At 37.5% G+C, this 15,202-nt stretch overlaps 1 non-coding gene and 1 pseudogene across 1 annotated transcript; both read left to right on the top strand.

Annotated features, from left to right (window-relative positions):
* Positions 1-7,760: 7,760 nt before the first annotated feature.
* Positions 7,761-14,933, top strand: LOC120171270 (annotated as a pseudogene).
* Positions 10,789-10,869, top strand: LOC120171352. The gene has a single exon (XR_005520871.1). It is a non-coding gene; the product is annotated as a small nucleolar RNA J33 (small nucleolar RNA).
* Positions 14,934-15,202: the final 269 nt, after the last annotated feature.

Genomic DNA, 15,202 nt, shown 5'->3' with positions numbered 1-15,202 from the left:
CTCAGGAATGATTGGATATCCTCGAGCTCTGAAATGAATGGAATAAAACTGAACATCAAAATTACCAAAATACCCTTATGGCCTAAATTAAGTAAATGTCTTGGATTAATTAAGGAATCCAAGTAAGCATAGGTATTGGACTACCTTTAAAGGTAATGAAAAATAATTTAAGTGAGTAGATCAACCCTAAAGCTATGTCAATACCTGAATGACATATATATTACTGGAACATGTGTTCGTCTTCTCAAGTTTGGCTCGATGACAAATTTTGGAAGTATTCAGTTCAGCTCAGATCTAGATCGTATTCAGTACTAGGAATTGGACGTTTGTTCGACAAATCAACCACGAAGACCAAATTGAATGGAACGGAAGTGCAAAATGTGTCTGAAATTTAGGAACGTTTGAATTACTCTGAAAAAAAATCCCAAAGTAACTGGAATGGATATGACTGTTAAATAAACTAGGTAACCTCAATGACTGAGGATTAAGTAAGTGGATTGGATAAGTCTGGAAATTCTGATGAGTTTATAAGATGTAATGTCCTTATGGAACATGAACTACAAATCAAGCATGTCAGTATGTCATGATATCGTAGAAGCTTGGAAACGAAATAAAGACCATTGGAAGATCTATTCAGCGATGATTCTGAAGATGATCTATGGACAAGAATTTGTGGTATTAACGAGTAAATACCCTGAAAGGAAAATGAATTGACCAGTCGACATAGATTATTAAGATTCTGAATCTTCGTTCTCAAGATTGTTCGATTATCCGATTAATTGACATGAATGTAAAGGATTCTGAATAACCTTCTAATTACATACAACTTCTGAAAACTATCCAAATAAGATATGATCCTGATAATTCACATTCTGAATAACTGATGATTCTGTCAGTTATTGAACTTTTCCAATAGTATTTCTAACGTCCGATATTTTATCGGTATACTGAAAATCCGTGTTTCTCTGCCTGCTAAGATTATTTAGCATCTCTGAATAATATCTGTAAACTCTGGTGTGTTCCCTAATCATATAAATATTTTATCTGATTTCCGACTTGAATTATGTTCTGATAAATGACCTGAATTCTGTTCTGATTTTTGATCTGGATTCTGTTCTGATATCTGTTCTGAATTCTGTTTTGATTTCTGATATCTTCGTTTAATGACGGAAAAATATTTTAATTGGGGGGTATTGTTGAAGGAAGAATTTCCGCAGGTACCTCGGCTTTGTGCTCAGGGCCTTATATGTTGTGTTGGGTTGGGTGTATGGTTCTGGGGAACCTACACATTATGTTGTGATGGGATGGGATGGGATGGGGGGTATATATATATATGTTTTAAAAAGATCTGAAAAGTTACATGGTTTTTGGGAACACACTAGAAAACCTATTCTGATCTCCTGAACTCAGTCATCCGAAATATTTCTCTGAACTGAAAGCTCATTGTTCGTTACCACCTGAAATATCAGTAGGATCTTTGCTCAGCATAAAAATCTGTATATGTTCGGAAACAATAAGGAAATATATATTTATCTGTATCTGCACGTTCATCAGCATCATCTGGTAGTTCTGTATTACTAAGCTTTCCAAAGCTCACTCTATTACTCACCTTTTCAGGTTAAAAGAATTGTACCAGTGCATCTATCGACTTCAGTAAGGGAGTTCATCCGGCGTTGTTGTAGAGTATGGTACATGTGATTAGGAGTCATGTAATTGTATTTTGATTTATATACGTGTTTGGAAATCTGTTTTATTTTTAAATAGTGAAAACTGATTTTATAAGTTTACATGTTCTGATAAAAAGTTTTAAATTTTCTGCTATTTTTATAGTGGGTCGCTCCGGTGGCCCTAATGTGATACCCCGAATCGGATCGGGCTACCCGCATCGGTCTGTGGAGGTTACATTTAGTGGTATCAGAGCTATGGTTGAGTCAAAATTTTCAAGTTAAACCGGCCGGTCGAATGTCAAAATATGTATGATCAGTACATGCCCTTAGACTGCAATCGTACCTCTCTGAGTCGGAACTCCAGGGTTGAGTCCTTATCTGTATCGAGTAAAACGAAGTTTCTATTCGTTAAGGCTATACTTGTACAAAAAGGAATACCAGTAACATCTGTCTAAACGACGTAAAGTACCTCACGAGCCATGTGAGAGTTAATTACCCGAGAAATTCTGACTCGACTCCAGAAATGAAATTGGATATGCATGAGCCTATTCACGTAACCAATGCTGAATTGATTTCACAATGATAAAGTTGTTTTGATTATTTACTTGGACTGAGGGAGAATTCTGAAGAGATTGATTACTCGAGAAAATTTTTGTTCGGATTCTTTTATCGAAATAAGGAAAATTTATGAAAAGAATGTATGCTCAGCTGGTTAAGGATTAGTAGAGGATACGTACTTTTGTAAAAGCTACTTAAAGATGTGAGAGAACTGATGGAAGTTTCATTTTTACAATTATGTGACATGAATGAATTTCGAGGACGCAATTCTTTTAAGGAGGGGAGAATTGTAACACCCCAATTTAAGGGCTAAAATTAAGAAATTATAAAGTGGCAAATTTATTTGGTATTTTGAAAGAAACAGGGGATTAAATTGTAAGATTTCAAAGTTGGCAGACCATTTTAAGAAGTGCAGGAAGTTCAATGGCTAAACCCATGATTTAACCATTTTTTAATATGTTGAATTATAAATCTGATTCCCGTGCGCAGGCAGCAGAAATTTTCCAGATTTCCCTTCTCCAACAACCCTCCTTCCAACTCCGATCTACTCGCCGTTCGACCTCCGATCGACGAGCCGAAATGACCGTCGTGTTCGTTGTCAACCAAGGAACAAAACCCCTCAAACCTTTCGTCGTGAATCATCTCCGTTCGTCGTTAATTTCAGTCGGAAGTATTGTCGGTAACAACTCGGTTTTAGTTGATTTTTCATCGATTCACGACGATCGGGTCATCCGTTTACGACACCTCCCGCACCATCGTGTTCGTTGCATCGTTCCGAGTTCGCCGATGTCATCCTTGGTCTCCGTCGACAGCGGCGCATGAGGAGGTGAAGCGGTCAAAGTTTCTGATTTGTTAAAATCGAGCTTTCCGCCGTTCAAAATTATGAACCGAGCTTTGTAAGTATCTCGAAATCACTCAAAATAATTTTTAGAAATTTTTCCAGGATTTTAGCACTGTTCATGCGCCCCCACGCGCCGCCACTACGTGCGGGGAAGAAAAAAAATGGCCGGTTTGACCGGTTTTGGTGCATAGTTGACCGGTTTGACCGGTCACAACCCGACCCGACCCGTTGACCCGACCCAACCCGTTGACTTGACCCGTTGACCGTTGACTCGTTGACCATTGACTGGAATGGATATGACTGTTAAATAAACTAGGTAACCTCAATGACTGAGGATTAAGTAAGTGGATTGGATAAGTCTGGAAATTCTGATGAGTTTATAAGATGTAATGTCCTTATGGAACATGAACTACAAATCAAGCATGTCAGTATGTCATGATATCGTGGAAGCTTGGAAACGAAATAAAGACCATTGGAAGATCTATTCAGCGATGATTCTGAAGATGATCTATGGACAAGAATTTGTGGTATTAACGAGTAAATACCCTGAAAGGAAAATGAATTGACCAGTCGACATAGATTATTAAGATTCTGAATCTTCGTTCTCAAGATTGTTCGATTATCCGATCAATTGACATGTATGTAAAGGATTCTGAATAACCTTCTGATTACATACAACTTCTGAAAACTATTCAAATAAGATATGATCCTGATAATTCACATTCTGAATAACTGATGATTCTGTCAGTTATTGAACTTTTCCAATAGTATTTCTAACGTCCGGTATTTTATCGGTATACTGAAAATCCGTATTTCTCTGCCTGCTAAGATTATTTAGCATCTCTGAATAATATCTGTAAACTCTGGTGTGTTCCCTAATCATATAAATATTTTATCTGATTTCCGACTTGAATTATGTTCTGATAAATGACCTGAATTCTGTTCTGATTTTTGATCTGGATTCTGTTCTGATATCTGTTCTGAATTCTGTTTTGATTTCTGATATCTTCGTTTAATGACGGAAAAATATTTTAATTGGGGGGTATTGTTGAAGGAAGAATTTCCGCAGGTACCTCGGCTTTGTGCTCAGGGCCTTATATGTTGTGTTGGGTTGGGTGTATGGTTCTGGGGAACCTACACATTATGTTGTGATGGGATGGGGGTATATATATATATATATATATGTTTTAAAAAGATCTGAAAAGTTACATGGTTTTTGGGAACACACTAGAAAACCTATTATGATCTCCTGAACTCAGTCATCCGAAATATTTCTCTGAACTGAAAGCTCATTGTTCGTTACCACCTGAAATATCAGTAGGATCTTTGCTCAGCATAAAAATCTGTATATGTTCGGAAACAATAAGGAAATATATATTTATCTGTATCTGCACGTTCATCAGCATCATCTGGTAGTTCTGTATTACTGAGCTTTCCAAAGCTCACTCTATTACTCACATTTTCAGGTTAAAAGAATTGTACCAGTGCATCTATCGACTTCAGTAAGGGAGTTCGTCCGGCGTTGTTGCAGAGTATGGTACATGTGATTAGGGGGCATGTAATTGTATTTTGATTTATATACGTGTTTGGAAATATGTTTTATTTTTAAATAGTGAAAACTGATTTTATAAGTTTACATGTTCTGATAAAAAGTTTTAAATTTTCCGCTATTTTTACAGTGGGTCGCTCCGGTGGCCCTAATGTGACACCCCGAATCGGATCGGGCTACCCGCATCGGTCTGTGGGGGTTACAATTGGATTAATGCATTTGATAACTATTTTTGAGAGCTCCCGGTTTGTAAACTTAACTGCCATTATCTTATTTTGTCTAATGTGATGAACTTTATTTGGAAAATGAAATGTTTTAATTAAAAAATTAGATTAACCACTCCGATGATCTCGTGTGATGTCCAAACCCTTCAAGTTTTGTTTTATTCGGATTTGGGTGTTACACTACTTCCCTTCTTTTTCCCTTTAAGTTTTTAACCACAATTGTAAAAATATTATTATGAGAATTTCACTCTTAACTTAAAGATTTAATTTAACTCTAGATATAATCAAAATTTATATAATCATAAACCATCTAAAGTTATGGGCTGAAAAAAACTTAAAGCATATTATATAAAATAAAAGTATTTATTCCTTTTTTTCATTTTTTTATTAAATATACACATATATAGAATATGTTGTTTCTTGATCTATCTATTATCTTTTGAATGGAATATTCTTTTAATAATTTATTGTCGGATCACTTTAAAAATGGTTTCTATTGATTTACCAGGAATCCCGGGCAAGGTGCTTTGCTTTTTCTTTCTTTTTAATCTTTTTGACCATTATGAAAAGGGTTTTCTAAAACAATAATTCCCCAGTAAAAACTTTTAATTAAGTATTATTTTACAAATATATTTATTGTTAACATAAATATTTTGTTTCAGAAAAATGTTAAGAGGTACGTAAATGTTAACATACAAAATAAACATATATGAATTTATCAATATATTTGTTTTTTAGTTATAAGTACAATTACAATTGTAAGTAAAAATAATATACATATGAATTATAAAAAATAATTGATTGTATAATATCGTGAAATTACAATGGTATGTACCGATAATATAGTTTTATTCATTTTAGAGTTAAAATCCTATAATTTTGATAAGCACATGTTCTATAATCATACATATTTTAATTATAGACGTTTATTGAACAAGTCAATCACGAGTTGAACAATGTTCAATTTAATTTGTAAACTATTTAATTTGTGCTCTACTTGACTCAATATTTGATAAGTTCGATAATTTTTTGTTTGAATCATACTTTTTTTTAAAAATTATTGCTCGTTAAACTCACAATATTTTTTAGCTTATTTTAATATAATAACAATAATATATAAAACTTAATATAAATTAACAAATTAAAAAATAACAAAATATTATGTGAATCAATTTCACAGTTTAAACATCAAAGTAACAAACTAACAATCCATAAATATTTTACAAACATAATTGAAAAAAGTTTAATAATACATAATAAATCTTAAAACAAAATAATTTATACTAACAATAATATATAAAACTTAATATAAATTAACAAATTAAAAAATAACAAAATATTATGTGAATCAATTTCACAGTTTAAACATCAAAGTAACAAACTAACAATCCATAAATATTTTACAAACATAATTGAAAAAAGTTTAATAATACATAATAAATCTTAAAACAAAATAATTTATACCATAAAAAAATCAATAAATTGCTCACGAACTTATTAAATTGAGTTGAACCTTACTCGATCAATTAAAATTTTGAATCGAATTTGAATTTGAATTGGTTAAACCCAAACTGAATATTAATCGGATCAAATCAAACTCAATGTTCAAGATTCGTGATTTAGTCCCTTTTACATGTAAAAATATAGCATTACTTTGAACTTATAAATGAAATTAGCGCGTAAAATTAGACGTGGAAACTCCTTGGAATATTCTAGAGGAAGTGGTCAATTTTGGGGAGTCGTTTCTCGTTGCTTATTCTTGAAAATGTCCAGTCTCGTGATTGATTATTATTATCAATGCAAATAGATCATCGATTAATGTACACATTGTCCTAACTTCACGAACGTCCAAGTGGCTGTGAGTTGAGACTAATTTAATTATTACGGTCACCTATTGTTGGTTTATTTTCTTAAAAAAGAGGGACTTAAAAGTTGAGGGATCGGGCATTAAAATTATTTATTGTAAAATATTTGAAGTATGCATCGTTTCAAATCTTAAATTTATTACTGTTGATAAATCGGGCAAAGTAAACGAAAGAACACAAGAATTTTAACGAGGTTCGACAATGTATTTACGTCCTCGGTGCCTAGGCGGCGCTAGAAAATTTTATTCAATTCTCATAGGTTTAGGTTACATCTCTATTTATAATATAAAACCCTGGTACATAATTATAAAATTAACCTTGTACCGTATCGCGGGGACGCAGCCCCCGCACCCCCAACCCACGTAATCGTAACCCCCTCTACGAGACTTTCTTTGTAAGAACAGTTGATGTTCGCTTCGCTCACTCCGCTCCATCCCTTGTCCTCTTTATCGATATATTTATGAGCCATACCTTACAAATACCAATACGTATTTGTAAAATTCACGGATTAAAATTACGTAGGATGTAAGTTGATGAAATTAGTCGAAACACAGTCGGGAGGAAAGAAAAATAGAACATGAAGGTGGCGGGGTCCCATTGCCGGATGTACACGTGCCTACATCATAATGAAAGCGCATCTCCCTCTCTCCAAATTCAAAAAATGCGCTTGTCGTATCATCAAATAAATATGGAGTTAGTTTATAAGACTTGTGGTTAAAGGAAGGTTGTGAAAGCGATAATTGACGGGCAATCCATGCGTGTAAAGGAGGAGTTAAAACGACCCTAAAAAACAAACCTATTGTCACTCATAGCATAAATAAAATATATATGCAAATGTGTTTTCTTTGAAAATCAAAATTCCCATGACCTCCAAAAAGGAAATATCCGGAAGAGAGAAGGGAAAAGGACAAGAAAAGCCCTATCGGTTAATGCTGCAAAAATATTCACCACCAAAAGTAAATAATTATAAAAAAGGGTTAAACGCGTAAGAAACCCTCCCAATCCCCTATTCCGCCCCCCCCCCAAGAAAAAGGAAATAAAAATAAAAATAAAAATAAAAATCCAAAGCGGCTACAACTTCCTTCAAAGTTCAAACTCCCTAATTCCAGTTTTTCTTTTCGATTTAATGCGATGTCTCTCCGTTACCGCCCCGGCACTCAGTCGGGTCCGCCAGGAAGGGTGCCGCCGGAAGACGAGCCCTACAACATAATCCCAGTCCACAACTTGCTCGCCGACCACCCATCCCTCCGTTTCCCCGAAGTACGCGCCGCTGCCGCCGCTCTACGCGCCGTGGGAGATCTACGGAAGCCTCCTTACGCTCAATGGCAACCTTCCATGGACCTCCTGGACTGGCTTGCTCTCTCCTTTGGTTTCCAACACGACAACGTTAGGAACCAGAGGGAACACCTTGTGCTCCACTTGGCCAACGCTCAGATGCGGTTGACTCCTCCGCCGGAAAACATCGACACCCTCGACGCTAGCGTCCTCCGTAGATTCCGCCGTAAGCTTCTCAAAAACTACACTAGTTGGTGCTCTTACTTAGGCAAGAAATCCAACATATGGATCTCTGATAGCAGCCGATCTAGCTCTGATCACCGGCGTGAGTTACTTTATGTGGGTCTTTATTTGTTGATATGGGGCGAATCAGCGAATCTTCGGTTCATGCCCGAATGCATCTGCTACATCTTCCACCACATGGCCATGGAGTTGAACAAGATTCTAGAAGAATACATCGATGAGAACACTGGTCAGCCCGTTATGCCGTCGTTATCCGGAGAAAACGCGTTTTTGAACTGCGTGGTGAAGCCCATATACGAGACTGTAAGGGCTGAAGTTGAGAGCAGCAAGAACGGAACAGCACCGCATACTGCTTGGAGGAATTATGATGATTTGAATGAGTATTTTTGGAGTAAGAGATGTTTTCAGAAACTCAAGTGGCCGATTGATGTGGGCAGTAATTTTTTTGTTACTTCCAATAAGAGTAAGCATATTGGGAAAACTGGGTTTGTTGAGCAAAGATCGTTTTGGAATCTTTACAGAAGTTTTGATAGGCTTTGGGTGATGCTGTTTTTGTTTCTTCAGGCGGCGATTATTGTGGCTTGGGAAGAGAGGGATTATCCGTGGCAAGCATTGTCAATTAGAAATTGTCGGGTTAAGATTTTGACACTGTTTATTACATGGAGTGCGATGAGGTTTTTGCAGGCTTTATTAGATGCAGGGATGCAGTATAGCCGTGTGTCGAGAGAAACATTGGGTCTTGGCATTAGGATGGTGTTAAAAGTGGTGGTTTCTGCTGCATGGATCGTGATTTTCGCGGTTTGTTATGCAAGGATCTGGCAGAATAACCATGGTAGAAGGTGGACTGCTGAGGCTGATAGGAGGGTGCGCCTCTTTTTGCAAATAGCCTTTGTTTATGTGTTACCTGAGTTATTGGCATTGACTTTATTTGTGATTCCTTGGATTAGGAACTTCATTGAGCAGAGGAATTGGAAGATCTTTGATCTGTTGTTTTGGTGGTTCCAGAGTAAGAGTTTCGTTGGTCGGGGATTGAGGGAAGGGCTACTTGATAATGTTAAGTATACCCTGTTCTGGGTACTGGTGTTAGCTACAAAATTTGCCTTTAGTTATTTCTTACAGATCAAACCAATGGTCAGGCCTTCCAAACTAATGCCGAATATTAGCGTGGAGTATGAGTGGCACGAGTTTTTTGGTGGAAGTAACAGATTCGCTGTTGGTTTATTGTGGTTGCCTGTGGTCTTTATTTACTTGATGGATATTCAGATTTGGTATTCAATCTATTCCTCGTTTGTGGGAGCAGGAGTGGGGTTACTCCAGCACTTAGGTGAGATTAGGAACATTCAACAGTTGAAGCTGAGGTTTCAGTTCTTTGCGAGTGCAATTCAGTTCAATCTGATGCCTGAAGAGCAGTTATTGAATGCGAGAGGAACATTCAGGAGCAAATTTAATGATGCTATCCACCGGTTGAAGCTGAGATATGGGCTTGGGCGTCCATTCAAGAAGCTTGAATCAAACCAGGTTGAGGCTCACAAGTTTGCTCTGATATGGAATGAGATAATTACCATTTTCAGGGAAGAAGATATCATCTCTGATCATGAAGTTGAGCTGCTAGAGCTGCCTCCGAATTCTTGGAATGTTCGGGTTGTTCGCTGGCCATGTTTTTTGCTATGTAACGAGCTGTTGCTCGCTCTCAGCCAGGCAAAAGAGTTGGTTGATGCTCCTGATAAGTGGCTTTGGTATAAAATATGCAAGAATGAGTATAGACGTTGTGCAGTTATCGAAGCGTATGACAGTATCAAGCACATGATGCTTGCAATTCTCAGTGTCCAGTCTGAAGAGCATTCGATCCTCACTTATTTGTTCCAAGAAATTGATCATTCTGTTGAGATCGAAAAGTTCACCAAGACCTTTAGAATGACTGCTCTACCCCAGCTTCATATGAAGTTGATAAAACTTGTTGATATTTTGACTAAACCCAAGAAGGATGTGACTCAGGTGGTTAATACTTTGCAGGCGCTTTACGAGATTGCTGTCCGTGATTTTTTCAAAGACAAAAGGAACATTGAACAGCTGAGGGAGGATGGATTGGCTCCTCGTGACCCTGCTGCCATGGCTGGGTTGCTGTTTGAAAATGCTATTAAGTTACCTGACTCCAGTGATGATAAGTTCTATCGGCAAGTTAGGCGATTGCACACAATTCTTACCTCCAGGGATTCTATGCAGAATATTCCAGTTAATCTTGAGGCTAGGCGAAGAATTGCTTTCTTTAGCAATTCGCTCTTTATGAACATGCCTCATGCTCCCCAAGTAGAGAAGATGATGGCTTTTAGTGTCCTCACTCCTTACTACAATGAAGAGGTGCTATATAACAGAGAACAGCTCCGAACTGAGAATGAAGATGGGATTTCGATCCTTTATTATTTGCAGACCATATATGACGATGAGTGGAAAAATTTCATGGAAAGAATGCGACGGGAAGGAATGGTAAAGGATGATGAGATATGGACAACCAAGATGAGAGATCTGAGGTATTGGGCATCTTATAGAGGTCAGACACTTTCACGCACTGTCAGAGGAATGATGTACTATTATAGAGCTCTGAAGATGCTGGCTTTCCTTGATTCTGCATCAGAAATGGATATTAGAGAAGGGGCACGAGAACTTGGTTCTATGCGGAGAGATGGTGGCTTGGATAGTTTCAACTCTAGGGGTTCTCCTTCTAGGAGTTTAAGCAGAGCAAGTAGTTCTCTGGGTCTGCTATTCAAGGGCCATGAGCAAGGCACGTGTTTAATGAAATACACATATGTGGTTGCTTGCCAGATTTATGGGGCTCAGAAGGCCAAAAAGGATCCGCATGCTGAGGAAATCCTGTATCTGATGAAACAGCATGAAGCTCTCCGAGTTGCTTATGTTGATGAAGTTTCAACCGGGAGGGATGAGAAAGAGTATTTCTCTGTTCTTGTCAAGTATGATCAGCAATTAGAGAAGGAGGTGGAGATCTATCGGGTCAAATTGCCTGGACCACTGAAGCTTGGAGAGGGCAAGCCAGAAAACCAAAACCATGCCCTTATCTTCACCCGTGGTGATGCTGTTCAAACTATTGACATGAACCAAGACAACTATTTTGAGGAGGCACTGAAAATGCGCAATCTCTTGGAGGAATACAAGTACAACTATGGTATACGAAAGCCAACTATCTTAGGAGTCCGGGAGCACATTTTTACTGGTTCTGTTTCATCACTTGCTTGGTTTATGTCAGCTCAAGAAACAAGTTTTGTCACTTTGGGACAACGTGTCTTGGCAAATCCTTTGAAAATCCGAATGCATTATGGCCATCCAGATGTCTTTGACAGGTTTTGGTTTTTGACTCGGGGGGGATCAGTAAAGCTTCCAGAGTAATTAATATCAGTGAGGACATTTTCGCTGGCTTTAATTGCACTTTGCGAGGAGGCAATGTCACACATCACGAATACATCCAGGTTGGCAAAGGAAGGGATGTTGGGCTGAATCAAATATCTATGTTTGAAGCCAAGGTTGCCAGTGGGAATGGTGAGCAAGTTCTCAGCAGAGATGTTTATCGACTGGGTCATAGACTGGACTTCTTTAGGATGCTGTCATTCTTTTATACTACCGTGGGATTCTTCTTCAATACAATGATGGTCATTCTCACTGTATATGCTTTTCTGTGGGGAAGACTTTATCTAGCTCTTAGTGGTGTTGAGAATTCTGCTTTGGCTAGCAGCAGTGACAACAATAGAGCACTTGGTGCCATCTTAAATCAACAGTTCATCATCCAACTTGGTCTTTTCACTGCTCTACCAATGATAGTGGAGAATTCCCTTGAGCATGGATTCCTTCAAGCTGTCTGGGATTTCTTGACAATGCAGCTTCAGCTTTCATCTGTTTTCTACACCTTCTCCATGGGAACCCGTACTCACTACTTTGGCCGGACTGTCCTTCATGGTGGTGCAAAGTATCGTGCTACTGGCCGTGGTTTTGTTGTTCAGCACAAGAGTTTTGCAGAAAATTATAGACTCTATGCACGTAGCCATTTTATAAAGGCTGTTGAGCTTGGTCTCATACTCATAGTTTATGCATCTCACAGCCCTGTAGCTAAGGCCACATTTGTTTACATAGCCTTAACTATCTCAAGTTGGTTTCTGGTTCTGTCCTGGCTTATGGCCCCCTTTATATTCAATCCTTCTGGTTTTGATTGGTTAAAGACTGTTTATGACTTTGATGAATTTATGGGCTGGATTTGGTACCGTGGTGGTGTGTTTTCAAAGGCTGAACAAAGCTGGGAGAAGTGGTGGTATGAGGAGCAGGATCATCTAAGGACAACTGGCCTCTGGGGAAAGTTACTGGAGATAATATTAGACCTTCGATTTTTCTTTTTCCAGTATGGGATTGTATTCCAATTGGGTATTGCTGCTCATAGTACCAGTATTGCTGTTTACTTGCTGTCTTGGATCTACATTTTCATGGCATTTGGAGTTTATCTGGTAATCTCATATGCTCGGGACAAATACGCTGCTAAGGAACATATATATTTTCGGATGGTTCAGTTCCTGGTCGTCATTCTTGGAATACTTGTTATTATTGCACTGCTTGAGTTTACGGCCTTCAGATTTGTTGACATTTTCACCAGTTTATTGGCTTTTATTCCCACTGGCTGGGGACTTTTGTCAATTGCTCAAGTACTTCGACCATTTCTGGAGTCCACACGGCTTTGGGATTCTGTGGTTTCTGTAGCTCGGCTATATGATATAATGTTTGGAGTTCTTGTTATGATCCCACTTGCATTTTTGTCTTGGATGCCTGGGTTTCAGTCAATGCAGACGAGGATCTTATTTAATGAAGCATTTAGCAGGGGCCTGAGGATTTTCCAGATTGTTACTGGGAAAAAATCCAGCGACTAGTATTTTGAGGTAATTTACCGGCTATTGTCTCTTTTATGGTTTCTATTGGCTGGACATAGATTAAAATTACTCCGATACCTGACTATTCATTTATTTAGTAGTTTAAATGCTATGAGGTTATTTGGTTTGTGGGTAGAGTTATACTTTAGCATAATGCTGTTTGGTTATGCTTATGCTTAGGTTTTGTTTTTTCTTTCTGATTTTTTTATTTATTTCCCAAGTGAGACAGTAATTTCTTTTTCTGTCCATAATTTGTCACTTTCTTGTACACAACTGTCTTTAAAACTCTGAATTCCATTCAATTGTTTCTTTCTGCTTTGGTGCTAATTTCCTGCATCATAACGATATTAGATGCTATGGGATTTATTCTGTTTCTTTTAGGTAAGTTGATCCCGTTGTGGACCATGAAGTTTTTATGCTTTTGCTATCGCATGTGCCATCCTTTTATTTTTCCTTTCTCCTTTTGGTTTCAGGTATTCATAGGCAGCTTCTTAGCTTCATCTGTTGGGATAAGTTGTGGTTAGGTTGGTTCATGCTGCTCCTAAGCTCTGTTGAATTTTGTTTTGAATTTGACTTGTCATGCAGCAGGCTGCAGATAATGTTTATATATTATTGGGTGATAGAAATTGGAGGATGGTGGTTTATGAATTATTGCCATGAATGCCAAAGTTTTGTAGCTCTTGCTACTTTACCTTTTGGGTCTAGTAAATCATTTGATTGATGCAATTGTGCTTTGCATTCCATTTTGAGATGTATTTTGTCCTTGAAGGCTTTGATTTGGTTGTTGGTCCGTCCATCCTTATACATTTTTGATGAAGTTCGGAGTCCAAAACAAGCAACAAGCTTGGCATGTAATGACTCTCTGGTCATTCTCAGTTCAGTATCGCTGGAAACATACATAATATCGCATTTTATAACCTGACCTGTCTATTTTCTGATTGCCATATGAAGTTTCTATTTTCCATTATCACAGTTACAATGCAGCTATTGCTGCAATTATACATTGGTACTTGGTGAAGCTCTCCTTGCTGTGTTTTAAGACCATTTCAAACTAATGAATTTCCAGTTGAAATCTGTTGTTTTTTTTTTTAACAATTTATGTTAGAATATAGAAGTACCTTAGTTTCTGATTTGAATACCAAGCTGTAGAAAAAGCTAGAATCAGACAAATTTTAGCTGGAGTCCTTTCGAGCCTTGATGTAGAATGTCTTTGTCTGTCTTCCTAGTTTCTTAGTCCATTGCCTGATTGAATTGTCGTGGCTTAGAAGTAGGGGAGCTTTGGGAGTATTCCCATGTAGCTTGGGTGCTTGCCGAAGCTGTTTCCATGCCATGTTTTTATAGAAGACACGAACCTGCAGCACGTAAGGCCATTCATTTGGATTTTTAAATGCTTCTTGTTGATCTTGGAACATTTTAATCGAACAGTGAACACTTAAGAAGTGTCATGGATTGCTAATTGCTAATGGTTTCTTGGCATTATATTCTGCAGGTAGGTATTCATAGCGAGACCATTTAAAACCAGAGTTGATTTGTGGTAGATTCTTGAATGAGAGAGGAGATGATGCCTGCTGCCATGCCGTTAGTTCGACTGTGATTGCCATCATACTGATATATAATGTTCAAAAATGGCCAGGTCCATCAGATTTGTTTAATCTTATTGTAATTAAGCTTCTTCGTTTTGTGTATTCCCTCGAATTTTGCGGGGGAACATCGATTCTACGTTTTTTAACTTTTCCCAAGAACTGATATTGTGTAGCGTTGTTGATAGCCAGTATAGCATTGTACTTTGTTGAGAGATGGCACAATATTTCTTATTCTTTTGTCTGAAATACAGCATTTCTTCATTCTCACGTTACCTTCCTTTTATCCATTTATTCAGTCTGTTAGGGAATATTTGTGAGACCAATAAAAATACAAATTTTACGTTATTTTTTATGGAAAAAATTACAGGTGAGTTGTAAAGCGTCTTTTTCCTTTTATTTAAAAGCTCCAAATGTACCAAGGGAAGATAAATTTATAAAATTTTAAGATAAAAAATTTTCAATAAAAAATATTTTTTAT

This window comes from Hibiscus syriacus, unplaced genomic scaffold (assembly GCF_006381635.1).
Source record: "Hibiscus syriacus cultivar Baekdansim isolate YM2019G1 unplaced genomic scaffold, ASM638163v2 tig00111832_pilon, whole genome shotgun sequence".
Lineage (NCBI taxonomy): Eukaryota > Viridiplantae > Streptophyta > Magnoliopsida > Malvales > Malvaceae > Hibiscus > Hibiscus syriacus.
Note: the sequence above shows the minus strand (reverse complement) of the source record. Positions and strands in the feature narration are given on the sequence as shown.